This window comes from Schistocerca nitens, chromosome 11 (genome assembly GCF_023898315.1).
Source record: "Schistocerca nitens isolate TAMUIC-IGC-003100 chromosome 11, iqSchNite1.1, whole genome shotgun sequence".
NCBI lineage: Eukaryota > Metazoa > Arthropoda > Insecta > Orthoptera > Acrididae > Schistocerca > Schistocerca nitens.
Window position 1 is genome coordinate 17705778 of NC_064624.1, and position 12264 is coordinate 17718041.

Sequence of the window (12264 nt, forward strand, 5' to 3'; positions counted from 1 at the left end):
ACATTACATTAATACTTGTTCCAGAGATCACAAATGCGACAATTCATAATGATGTGGAATGTGTTAGTTTAATGTAAATTTTCATTACACAATATTTATTTATTTTTACAGCTATTACTTCATATCTAAAAATTCATCTATTGAGCAAAAGCAGTTATCATCCACAAATTCTTTAAATTTGTTTTAAATGTTGGTAGGCTATCTATCAGACTTTTAATACTATTTGGCAAAAGACCAAAGATATTTGTGGCAGCATAATTCACCCCTTTCTGTGCCAAGGTCAGATTTAACCCAAAATAGATCATCTCTCCTTCTAGTGTTGTAGCTAGCTCTTTGCAATTATTTTTGAAGTGGGATGGGTTATTAATAACAAATTTCATAAGTAACATATGTATTGCAATGGTACTGTGAATATACCGAGTTCCTTAAATAAATGTCTGCAAGGTGATTTTTGGGTGGGATCCAGCTATTATTCTGATTACATGCTTTTGTGCAATGAATGTTTTTTTCCTCTTAATGATGAATTACACCAAAATATGATGCCATATAAAAGCAGAGAATGAAAATAAGCACAGTAGGCGAATTTACTGATAAGTTTATTACTAAAATTTGCAGTAACTCTAACAGCATAAGTAGCTGAACTTAACTGTTTCAGCAGATCAACATGTTTCTTCCAATTAAATTTCTCATCAATGCACAAGCCCAGAAACTTTGAATATTCTGCCTTAGCAAAAGACTTCTAGTGAAAGTCTATATTTATTGATGGTGTCAAGCTCTTTAGTGCACACAACCGTATATGCTCAAACTTTAGTGAGTGCACACTTGCAGAGAACAGCTTAACAGTTTTCTGAAAGACATTATTTCCTCTGTTGGATGTGATTACTATACTATATCATCAGCAAAAAGAACTAGCTTGGCATTTTCATCCATATAGTGTGGCAAATCATTAATACATATTAAGAACAATAAGGACTCAAGTCTGAGCCTGTGGGACACCATTCTTGATTCCTCCCCAGTTAGACGACTCTGCTGATTTTTGCAGACTATCTGTACTGTTAATTTCAACCTTCTGCATTCTTCCAGTTAAATATGAATTAAACCATCTGTGTACTGTCCCACTCACACCACAATACTCAAGCTTATCTAGAAGAATTTCATAACTCACACAGTCAGAAGCCTCTGAGAGATCACAAAATATCCCAATGGGTGATGTTTGGTTATTCACAGTGTTTAATATTTGATCAGTGAAAGCATATACCGTGTATCGTATTCTGTTGAAAATACTTGCTGAAAATCAAACTGACATTTTGTCAGTGCTACTCTTGAATACATTACTTTTTCAAGTATTTTGCATAAAACTGTTAGAAGTGAGATAGGGCAGTAGTCGTTAGCATCAGACCTACCCCCTTTTCTATGCAATGGTTTAACAACAGCATATTTAGTCTACCTGGAAAAATGTCCTGTTTCAGTTGTTGTGGCTGAGAATCCTCCTCATCCGTTGGGAACAAGCTTTTATTACTCTGTTGGAAACACCAATTCCATGTGAGCTTTCACATTTTGAGTAAATTTATAATGGCATAATCCCTATCACTTCAGGCAGGGGGCCTCCCTTCATAGCCTAAGAGAGATAGTAAGAAACGTATTTTTTTGTTTTCTTCAAAAAAATTCCTGCCCCAAGGTACAGGCCTCCAAAGATGATAACGCAAACACCATTTTCAAGATGCCAATTACGGAATTTTTTTTAAACATTGTATCTCTGTACCAGTTCTAGATATTTTGTTAGAGGTTTTTTTATTTGAAAGACAACTGCTTTATGATTACATTGGTATCATCCATTTGGACATATGTGTCAAAGTTCTTTTATTGTCACCTTTTGAATTTTCTTTATAATTAACACAATTTTTTCTATTAAAAAATGTCAATCCAGGAAAGTTATATTTTTTCTCTGTTGATTAGTACCACGTAGTATTATGTTCTCTGTACAGGAGAGCTTCCACTTCTAAGTTGGACAGGTTTTATTTAAAAATAATAATAATTTCTTTTTTGTTTACTTTCAAGGACAATGTATGTCTTCACTGAAGACACAAATTCTTACTAATCTCTATGTTACAATGTTTATTACTATTGTCTTTTATGCAGTTATTTCTTACACTTTGTTGTAGTTAGTCAGTTTCTTTGTTGTGGTTGTTCATTGCAGGTTTCTGTATTGTAGTTGTTCACTGCTAACTTGTTTACTGAAGAGGCTTCTAAGAAATCGGACCATCCAGTGAGTTCTGTGTTTTCAAGTGCAATTTGCCAGTTGACATACTTGCAGTGTGTTTTGTGAAAAGGACTGTTTGAAAGGTCTTCTGACTGGGGCCACAGGAGATTGAAGCGAAATATTTGCATATCCATAAAAGAGTGATACATAAGACAAACAAAAAAACAGACTTTGTTCAGGTTGGGAATAAGTGTTCTCATTTGAAGACTTCAAAGTGAAGATGTTTCCAGTGACGACTTATATGTGTTCCAAATGTTTCGACACAATAACAACAATGATAGTAGCTGAACAACGTGAAGCCTCCCATGGTGTAGATGATCCAGATTTTACATCAATACAGGAAGAATTAAATAACCTGAATCAGTTAACTACAGAGGTAGGTGTCAGTCCTGATAAATCGTGGTCAGTGAAGTCGAGTCATAAGCTCTATGCATCAAGAAAGTGCAGAGAAATTACTAAAGCTATGGATGAATACACTACAGCAAGACTAACCACACTATGCAAAGTAGAAATTTCCATCTTCAGAAGAAAATGAACCAAAGCACTCTTGCACCTCCTGAAAGGACTTTTTCACAAATATCAATTCAGCTGCTCAATGTTGTGCATCCTACAGTGAAAAGGTGCAAGTTTTAAGTATCATTCCAGAGATATTTTCAAAGAAAACAAATTTGAACCACATTCCATCACTATCAAACAGGGTGGTGGCAGGGAGCGGGGAGGGGATATGGGGGCTATAGCCGCCCCCCCCCCCCCTCCAATGGAGTATCATATTATACTAGATAAATTAACTTCAGAAATCTGCGAATATATTCCTCCAACAGAATTAATCATTTCTTTAATATAATTATGTAGCAATATAGGTTGCAATGTATTTCAAACACATTTTAACAAAAGAATAAGAGTAGCAAAATTTACTATCTAAACCTATAAATATCATTTAACTTAAAATGGGCATCTCATTATTTATACCAAAAACTAAGCAACACCAAATTTCAGCAATTTGTCGATGGAGGACCCTAACTTGACTTTTGTTAAGGCCCCCCCCCCCCCCCCCCCGACCGACTTCCAGAATCACCCCTGGTATCAAAGTACATGGTAGACAAATAACGAAATGTAAGGTCTATAAAAAAGAGTCTTTGGGAACCAGGCCCCTATTATGGTCATCCTGAAGAAGCAACTGTACAACTTCACATATTGGAAGATCAAAGTTTTATGCTCTACAACCTAAATGGGTAGTTCCACACCCACCTACTGATGTCTGATTATGTGTGTACTGTGCAAATTTTGAACTCTGAAGAACGTACTGGGGCACTTGACATATGACACCTTGGTTGAGTGTGTGAAGTTATTAGTAGTCTGTGACAAAGCGAGATACTTGTTAGTTTCGAGAATGTGGTGACTGCCCTGGAAAGGGAGGAATGAATTTACAGACAATTTGTCTGGAAGATGTAGCAGATAACACTGCAGAAATTATATATGGAACATGGGGCCAAAATAAACTAATTACGAAAACTGTTGCCTTTGATAGTTTCATTGATGAACTTGGTAAATGGCCAGTGAAAGCAGTAACACACCAGCATCTGAAGAAATTACAACAACAACACATTGCAAAGGTGAAAGGGTGTGTACAGGCTGAAGAACTATGTTTAGTGCTTCACTGTGATTTTCCTGAGAACTGCTCTGTAATTCTCCCACAAGAAAGGAAAAGGATATCATTGGAGTAATGACTAGGATTCAATTTTTACAGGAGTGACTTATTTTCTAAAGAAGACCACAAACGTTGCAGTTATAAGTGATGACACAGACATGACTCAGCACATGCCTTGCTAGCAATGTGGAAAATTCTTCAACAGCAAACAGGGGCATCATTATTTCTTGTGGTGCTCCTCGTCATTTTAAAAATCGTTACCAACTGTTCGTATTAAGTCGCTTGTGCCAACTGACTGGGAAGGGGCCTTGTGATGGATTAGGAGGCCTGCTGAAGCACCAGGCTACAAAACAGTCTTTCCAGACCAAATACAGCTGTGATTCAGAATGCTGAGGATTTTACTGTGAAAGCATTCAGAAGAGACATTTTTGGACTCAGTGACGGGGCAACTTATATTACATGCACTTTGAAGACAAAGAAAGAAGAAATTTCATTCGTTTGGCCAACACCTCAGAAACAGCGGGATAATATTCAGATTCACAATCTGGGAAGGGGAATGTTTGTGGCATGCGTGTATGACTTACTAGTAGATTGCACAGATTATAGACACCAGTTATGAGTTAAACGAAACTGTTGTGACCTTTATGCTACCACGCAGACCAGCTGCTGGACATAGGTTTCCAGCTGAAAGACAGCAACAATTCCACCAGTGATCACTTCCTGTTCACAATGTTTTGAAGATTGTAAGTGTTCCAGTTCCTATTGGTTCAATAGGAAGGCATCACTCTATATCAAAGGAAGCTACTGAAGCATTGGAACACATTTATAGTTCATTGACTGGCTAATTTCAGTACAAAACAGAGCGCACATAAGGGAAATACAGAAGTGTCCGATCCCACCCGTCTGCTTTGACCGACGACGTCACAAATATGGCGGAAACAAAAACAAACACACACACTTTCCACAAGAAGCCTAATGACACTAACGGGACAAGCGCGGGAAATGGGGTGTTTTGGGTGGGGGGTGGGGACAAACTAAATATAAACAAATTTAGACGCCTTGCGTAGCTACAACATGTAAGTGAAGACAGCCATGCATGAATACCCACCCACCTCCTCAGGGGTTGTAACCCCTGCAACCCATAGAAGATAAAGATGCTTCAGTAGCTGATTAGTGTTTTTTGTCTTTAAAAAAAAAAAAAACTCACGGTATAGAACGAACAGATCAGAAAGATAAATATGATAAACTAAAACAGAAATTGGAGGAAACAGATAATTAAAATAAGTAATAAGTGTTTTTAAATTAAAAAAAAAAAAAAAAAAAAAAACTCACAAGATAGAACGAACAGATCAGAAAAGTAAATAAAATAAGATAAAACAGAACTGGAGACAGCCACACTCAAACCAAACTCCGCGCCGTCATGACGTCACACACGACAACACCCTTATGTCACGGGTCAAAGCCGACACGTGGGATCGGACGCTTCTGTCGACCCCACGTAAGTTGTGTGAATTCAAACCTTTAATTCTTTGGACCTTTCACTTACATTTTGGAGCCATTTAAAATGCTTGAAAAATGAGTCTCTTACTCATCTTTTAAAACTAAAATTTTTGTTAAATAAGGCCAAGTTTTGATTTCTGTGAGCATGTTATGTGGTAATGTAGTAATAAAACAGATTTTATGTATGGCAAACATTTCAATTGTTTATAAAATCTGTTCAAACTAAAAGTGGAAGCTCTCCTTTTCCAGGTATGTAGAACTATATGGTATTAATCAACAGAAAAAAAATCAATTTTATGGATTGGCATTTTTGAAAAAAAAAAAATCCATAAATTATGAAAAAGTTCAGAACGCTATAGTAAAAGCACTTTGACAGATAAGTCAAAATGAAGGATTTCTTTGTAATCATAAAGCAATCATCTTTCAAAAAACTTAGAACTGTTCCAGTGATACAGCATTTTAAAAAAATTTCCAAAATTTACATCTTCAAAATGGTATGTGCAGTGTCATCTTTGGAGGTACATCACAGAGCAGATTTTTTTTTTTTTTGTTTTTGAAGAAAATAAAAGTAGGTGTTCCTTACTTAAGACCTTCATTTTAACATATGCTGTAATCAATAGCATATGAGACTACAAAGGTAAGATTTTTTCCTAGTCTGCCCGAACTGATACGGACTGTGCCTTATTTTCTTAATTTCAGTAAGACAAATTTTATCAAATTGCACAGGAATTATCCCTTCCACACACAGCCTTGCATTTTCTGAAGAATAACTGGATCCTATTTTCCCTGAAACACTTAAAAACGATTATTAAAAATATTTTCAACTTCTGACTTAACACTCTTTTCATTGAGTTTGATAGAAATACAGTCTTCCTGTGTTCTAAATTGCCCTGCTTCCCCTTCAACAATATTCCAAATCGTTTCAATTATATTATGAGAGGTGATAATCTCAGACATAATGTGCATACTTCTGGAATTATTAATAACTTTTCTTATTACAGTGCAAACGTATTTTGTAATGTTTGACTGTTCCTGGATCATTATGCCTTCTAGCTGTAAGATACATTTTCCTTTTATGTTTAAATATTTTTATCCCTTCAGAAAGTCCTGGCTTTTTAGATGTTTCACTGTTTTCTTAGGGAAACTGTTCCCAAATACACTCACAAGGGTATCATGAAATAGGTCAGTTTTTACATTAGCATCAGGTTCCCTGTGCACCTCATCTCAGTTCAACTGTTTGAAGCATTCCCTAAAATTTGCAGCTGATAAATCGTTAACTGAACGCACTATTTAGGAGTATTGTTTCCATTACTATATGGAGCAATGTCATATTGTATCTAGCTGTGCATCATGATCAGACAGACCATTCTTCACAGGGAAAGTTTTATATTTGATTAAATTTATCTTGATCAACAAAAACATTAGCTATCAGTGTGCTGCTTTCCTGTACCACCCAAGTGGGAAAATCAAAAATAGCTGAAAATTTCCCAATGAGAATCTATACACAGCTATAATTACAAAAGTACCATTATTTAGTTTAAGCTCACATGCACATGCCTCTTTATGTTGCTCTACATGAAATCTTCGAGTTTCGAAATTTTTCACACAGTGATAAATTTTAATATATATGGCAACTACTCCTCTCTCCATAGTGTCTCGTCTTACATGTGGAAAGTTTTCCTCTTGGATTTACCTTTCCCATATCTGTGACTATATGATGTTCAGGCAGAAACAGTACATGTATTCCACCCTCTGTTTCTAAATCTTCTAAACAAACAAGAAGCTCACCTACTTTTTTTGTAATCCCCTGATATTCTGATGGAATATACTAACATTTTTCACTGTGCTTTTATAAGAATCTAGTAATATTTTAACATATCGAGTACCAGCCTGACTGAGCTTCTCATTAAGCTTAATTTCTTTGTGTTGAAACAGAGGGAAACTACTAGCATTTTTCGTGGTTTGTTAACGATATATCTACGTAATAGGCAACAAAATACTCGTCTGGCGTGTGTCCAGCATGTACTGTAAGTTTCCTGAATTTACCTTTCAGTTTAAGAATGTTTCGAATGTAAACGTTAGGGTACGTTATAGGTCATTCTATTAACATAACCTTTATTTGGCATTCATATTCACCACCCCTCAACCAAATTACCAACTTTCAACCTTAAGCTATAGGCGTCGGGCAACGGTTGTGATCAGTGCGTACCCCACAACACACATTTAAAGAGAAGAGGGTTTCAAAGCCACACACCCGGGGAGATATTCAAGCCTTATCACTTGAATGGACTTCAATTCACAGCCATTGTTTGTTCCAACTTACATAAACAGAAAAACTCGCACTACCTTCCGAAACTCTCACACACATAGATACATTTATAGTAGTTGTTTATTCACAATTAAACTCTTTAATGAGCACGCCTGCAGGGAGAATAGCAACACGAGAACTGAATTTTGAAATAGTAAACAACACTAACATCACTCTTCATTTATTACCTCTGGAGTATTAGCGAAGATTTACCGGAAATCACAAGGCGAATATTCGCAGCTTCGCGCTCTTTCCCAAGTTGTCGATGCAAATCACAACAGGACAATATTCGCAACTTCGCGCTCTTTCCGGAGTTGTCGACTGCTAACTTCTATCAATACGGTTCGACTCACAACTTCCTTAATTTCCTTGGCTTTTACAAAATGGCGGCCACCTCTGCGATGAGAGTCAAGTCCAATGAGCTGATTGGTTGCATAAAATGACGGTAGTATTCGTGATTCTACAGGATCGAAAGAAAATTTTAGGAAAAAAGGTAATGGCGCACGGACGTGTAGAAATGCTTGTAGAGCTACCCAAGTCACCCCCCAAACACGTGAAGAAATCTGTGCTCGCTCCTCATAGCGAATAGTGGATAACTGAATACAATGATATTAAAATACTCTCTTCTGTGTGATTGTTTACGTACTATCGTTTTTCAAGACTCAATTTCATTCCAGAGAGTGACAAAAGATCCACTCCCAGCAATCTCACACGTTGTGCTAAAAAAACACCCAGAAGGTAGTGTTGAAACTAACCATCTTCCTCTCAGGTCCCATTTTTATAATGTGAAATATTCCTTTCCGTAGTTGTGTAAGTTCTGTAACCCTTGCGGTCTTCAACGAGAGAAATCGGAATTAAATAACAGCATCCTCATTTAATGCTTTAGTGCCAGAGGCTCAAACTTAAATATCAAATTTGTAGTTTTAGAATGGATGGATGAATACCTATATTTCCTGAATTACATAATCGTTTCAGAAAATACTATAAATGTAATATTGCAAAGTGCGCATAACCTTACAACTCTACTTGGTTGCGGACATAATGTTCTGTCAGGTTTATTATTACGAATGTAATTCTTTGTCCAGGCCTGCAGTGCGCAATTTTTTTTTCTAATAGTTCGGTCCAAACAGACTTGCTTATCACACCCACAAAAGAATGAAGCAAAATTTTGTGCTGATTTATATAATATAAAAATTATAATTATCTAGGAGGAATATCCCACAAACCCCTAAAATATAACTGCCGTAGGGATCGAGAAGACACGATTCGACTAATTACTGCACGTGCAGGCACATTTCCCGCGTGCTACACGTGAATGGAACGCGAAAAAGTCCTAATAACCAGTACAGTAGACATCTGCGTCTAGCGTGCCCCGAGGAATTGCTTCATTTCATGACGTCATCAGAAAAACCGAAAACGTGACACCGCCACCTGGTGACTAGACCTGTAATTAGCTGTGTTGACATACGTACGTCAGTCGCCGTTGTCCTCGCCTGTTGATCAGAGCGTTTGTGCAGACATGCACACAGCTGTGATTTTGGAACGCCAAGTTAATATAGATTGCTTGAACGAAGCATCCGTTATGAGAAATGTAGAAACACTGTGTGAATAATCTCGACTATGGTGACATACCAATCCTTAGCGTAGTCAGAGCTACAGATCAGTGTGTACGTGATGGATTTAAGCCAAGTGATTACGAATTATAAGTTGAATGACAGCCGTGATTTAGAGCGTAATACACAATATTACGCCTTTAGCACAATGTTTTTTTAACATATTAGGTGCAGCTCACTGATGTAACCACCACTATAAGTGGTCATTCACCTTACAATTCGTAATCACTTGGCTTAAATCAAACACGTACACACTAATCTGTAGCTCTGACTACGCTAAGGATTGGTATGTCACCATAGTCGAGATTATTCACATAGTGTTTCTACATTTCTCGTAACGGAGGCTTCGTTCAAGCAATCTATATGAACTTGACGTTCCAAAATGACGGCTGTGTGCAGGTCTGTTTACAATACTTTACTACGAATTTGTCATACCAACAGTTGCAAATGCGGGAAAACGGATCAAATATGGATAAAAGTTGCCTAGTGGAACGCCCCTTGCATTCTTGCGGTTTGTGTGCGATGTATATATGTAATTTGCATAAAACCACACGTCGGGTGTTGTTCTTATTATATATTAATGACTTGCCATTCTATATTCATGAAGAGGCAAAGTTAGTTCTCTTTGCTGATGATAAAAGTATAGTAATCCCACCTGACAAACAAGAATGAACTGATGAAATTGTCAATACTGTCTTTCAGAAAATTACTAAGTGGTTCCTTGTAAACGGACTCTCACTGAATTTTGATAAGACACAGTACATACAGTTCCGTACAGTGAATGGTATGACGCCATTAATAAATATTGACCTTAATCAGAAGCATATAGCTAAGGTAGAATATTGCAAATTTTTAGGTGTGTCCATTGATGAGAGATTAAATTGGAAGAAACACATTGATGATCTGCTGAAACGTTTGAGTTCAGCTACTTATGCAATAAGGGTCATTGCAAATTTTGGTGATAAACATCTTAGTAAATTAGCTTACTACGCCTATTTTCACTCATTGCTTTCATATGGCATCATATTTTGGGGTAATTCATCACTGAGGAATAAAGTATTTATTGCACAAAAGCGTGTAATCAGAATAATAGCTGGAGTCCACCCAAGATCATCCTGCAGACATTTATTTAAGGATCTAGGGATATTCATAGTAGCTTCTCAGTATATATACTCTTATGAAATTTGTTATTAACAACCAAACCCAATTCAAAAGTAATAGCAGTGTGCATAACTACAATACTAGGAGAAAGGATGATCTTCACTATTCAAGATTAAATCTAACTTTGGCACAGAAAGGGGTGAATTATACTGGCACTAAAGTCTTTGGTCACTTACCAAATAGTATCAAAAGTCTGACAGATAACCAACAAGTATTTAAGAAGAAATTAAAAGAATTTCTGAATGACAACTCCTTCTACTCCATAGAGGAATTTTTAGATATAAATTAAGAAAAAAATATAAAAAAATAAAAATAAAAAATAAAGAAAAACAAAAAACACAATAAAATAAAGTTGTTATATTAACTTAAGTATGTTGTTAAACTAACCTAATTATGTCATGTATTGGAAAATTCGACTCGTTCCACATCATTACGAAATATCGTATTCATGATCCATGGAACTAGTATTAATCTAATCTAATCTAATCTGTTCATTGTCTACTGTATGTTTTTTGTCGTGACCCAGTAGTTTTAGTATTTGTCATAAAAATGCGTTAAATAACGGAAAGTTCATTTAAATATGGCGCAAACAAAATTTTAGGCAGCGCCACACGTCTGTCAGTTACCACAAGCTTTACTTCACATTCGCTGAGTTCCAGAACTGTCAACAAAATTATCACCTTTCAGCCTTATGTATACCTCAGACTACGCTACTGATAAGCTTGTTATTCCAGTCAAGGTTTCAAAGAAAGGGGGGGCCGGGATCCCGTATAGTACTCTTGCCCAGATGTGTGCTCTTGCCCAATCTGTCTTACCGATATGCTTCAATTTGGATCGTTTTTACAAACAGCTGTGTGCCAATCACATTTTCTTGTATGTATTTTCTCAAAATCCAGTTCATTTTTATGTGGTATTTTGATAAACAGAGCTGAATGAGGAATTATTAACAGATCTAAGAAATACCAGATCCCCAAATTGTAAGACTGTTGTAGATGCAAGTCCCTGATTGGGTGAATGGAAGCGTCCGATCCCACCCGTTGGCTTTGACCCGTGACGTAAGGCTGTTGTGTGTGACGTCACGATGGCGCGGAATTTAGTTTGACAGTGGCGTGTTTGTAGGTGTCGTTTTCATGCGATCGCTGGTGCTCTCTGGTGGAGTGTTAGGTGATGTTTTTGGTTTAGTTTGCGAGTGTGGCGTCGTGTGTGAATTTTGGTAAATTGCTTTTTTTATGTCTTTGCTAGGTATGGATATGACTGACAGGGTCAACAGTTTTCGGTTGACGGCTATGATGGGGGACAGTGCGTTGTCTCTAATGACATTTCTTCAAGTATTCGGATTGTTGGATGAAGTCGTGAAGTGTTCAGTATGCTGTGAAGAAAAGAGGTTTACTTAAAGTTCCGGCGTCTCGGACCAGGGACGGCTGTATGTGGAGATGTTGTAAGGATAACAGGTCAAGGGAAGTGTTCGATCCCAATGTGTGCCTGTGAATGTTGGTTTTGGTATTGGGAGATATTTTAGAGCTGTATAGGTCAAGGGAAGTGTTAGGTTCTAATTTATGGGATCGGGAGCTGCTGTTGAGCTATATAGGTCAAGGGAAGTGTCCGATTCCAGATGATATTGTGTTTAGTGGTATTTGGGGAGTTTTGTATCGGGGTGGGTGTCTAAATTTGTTTATATTTATTTTGTCCCCACCCAAAAAACCCCCTATTTCCCGCACTTGTCCCGTTAGTGTCATTAGGCTTTTTGTGGAACGTGTGTATGTTTGTTTTTCGA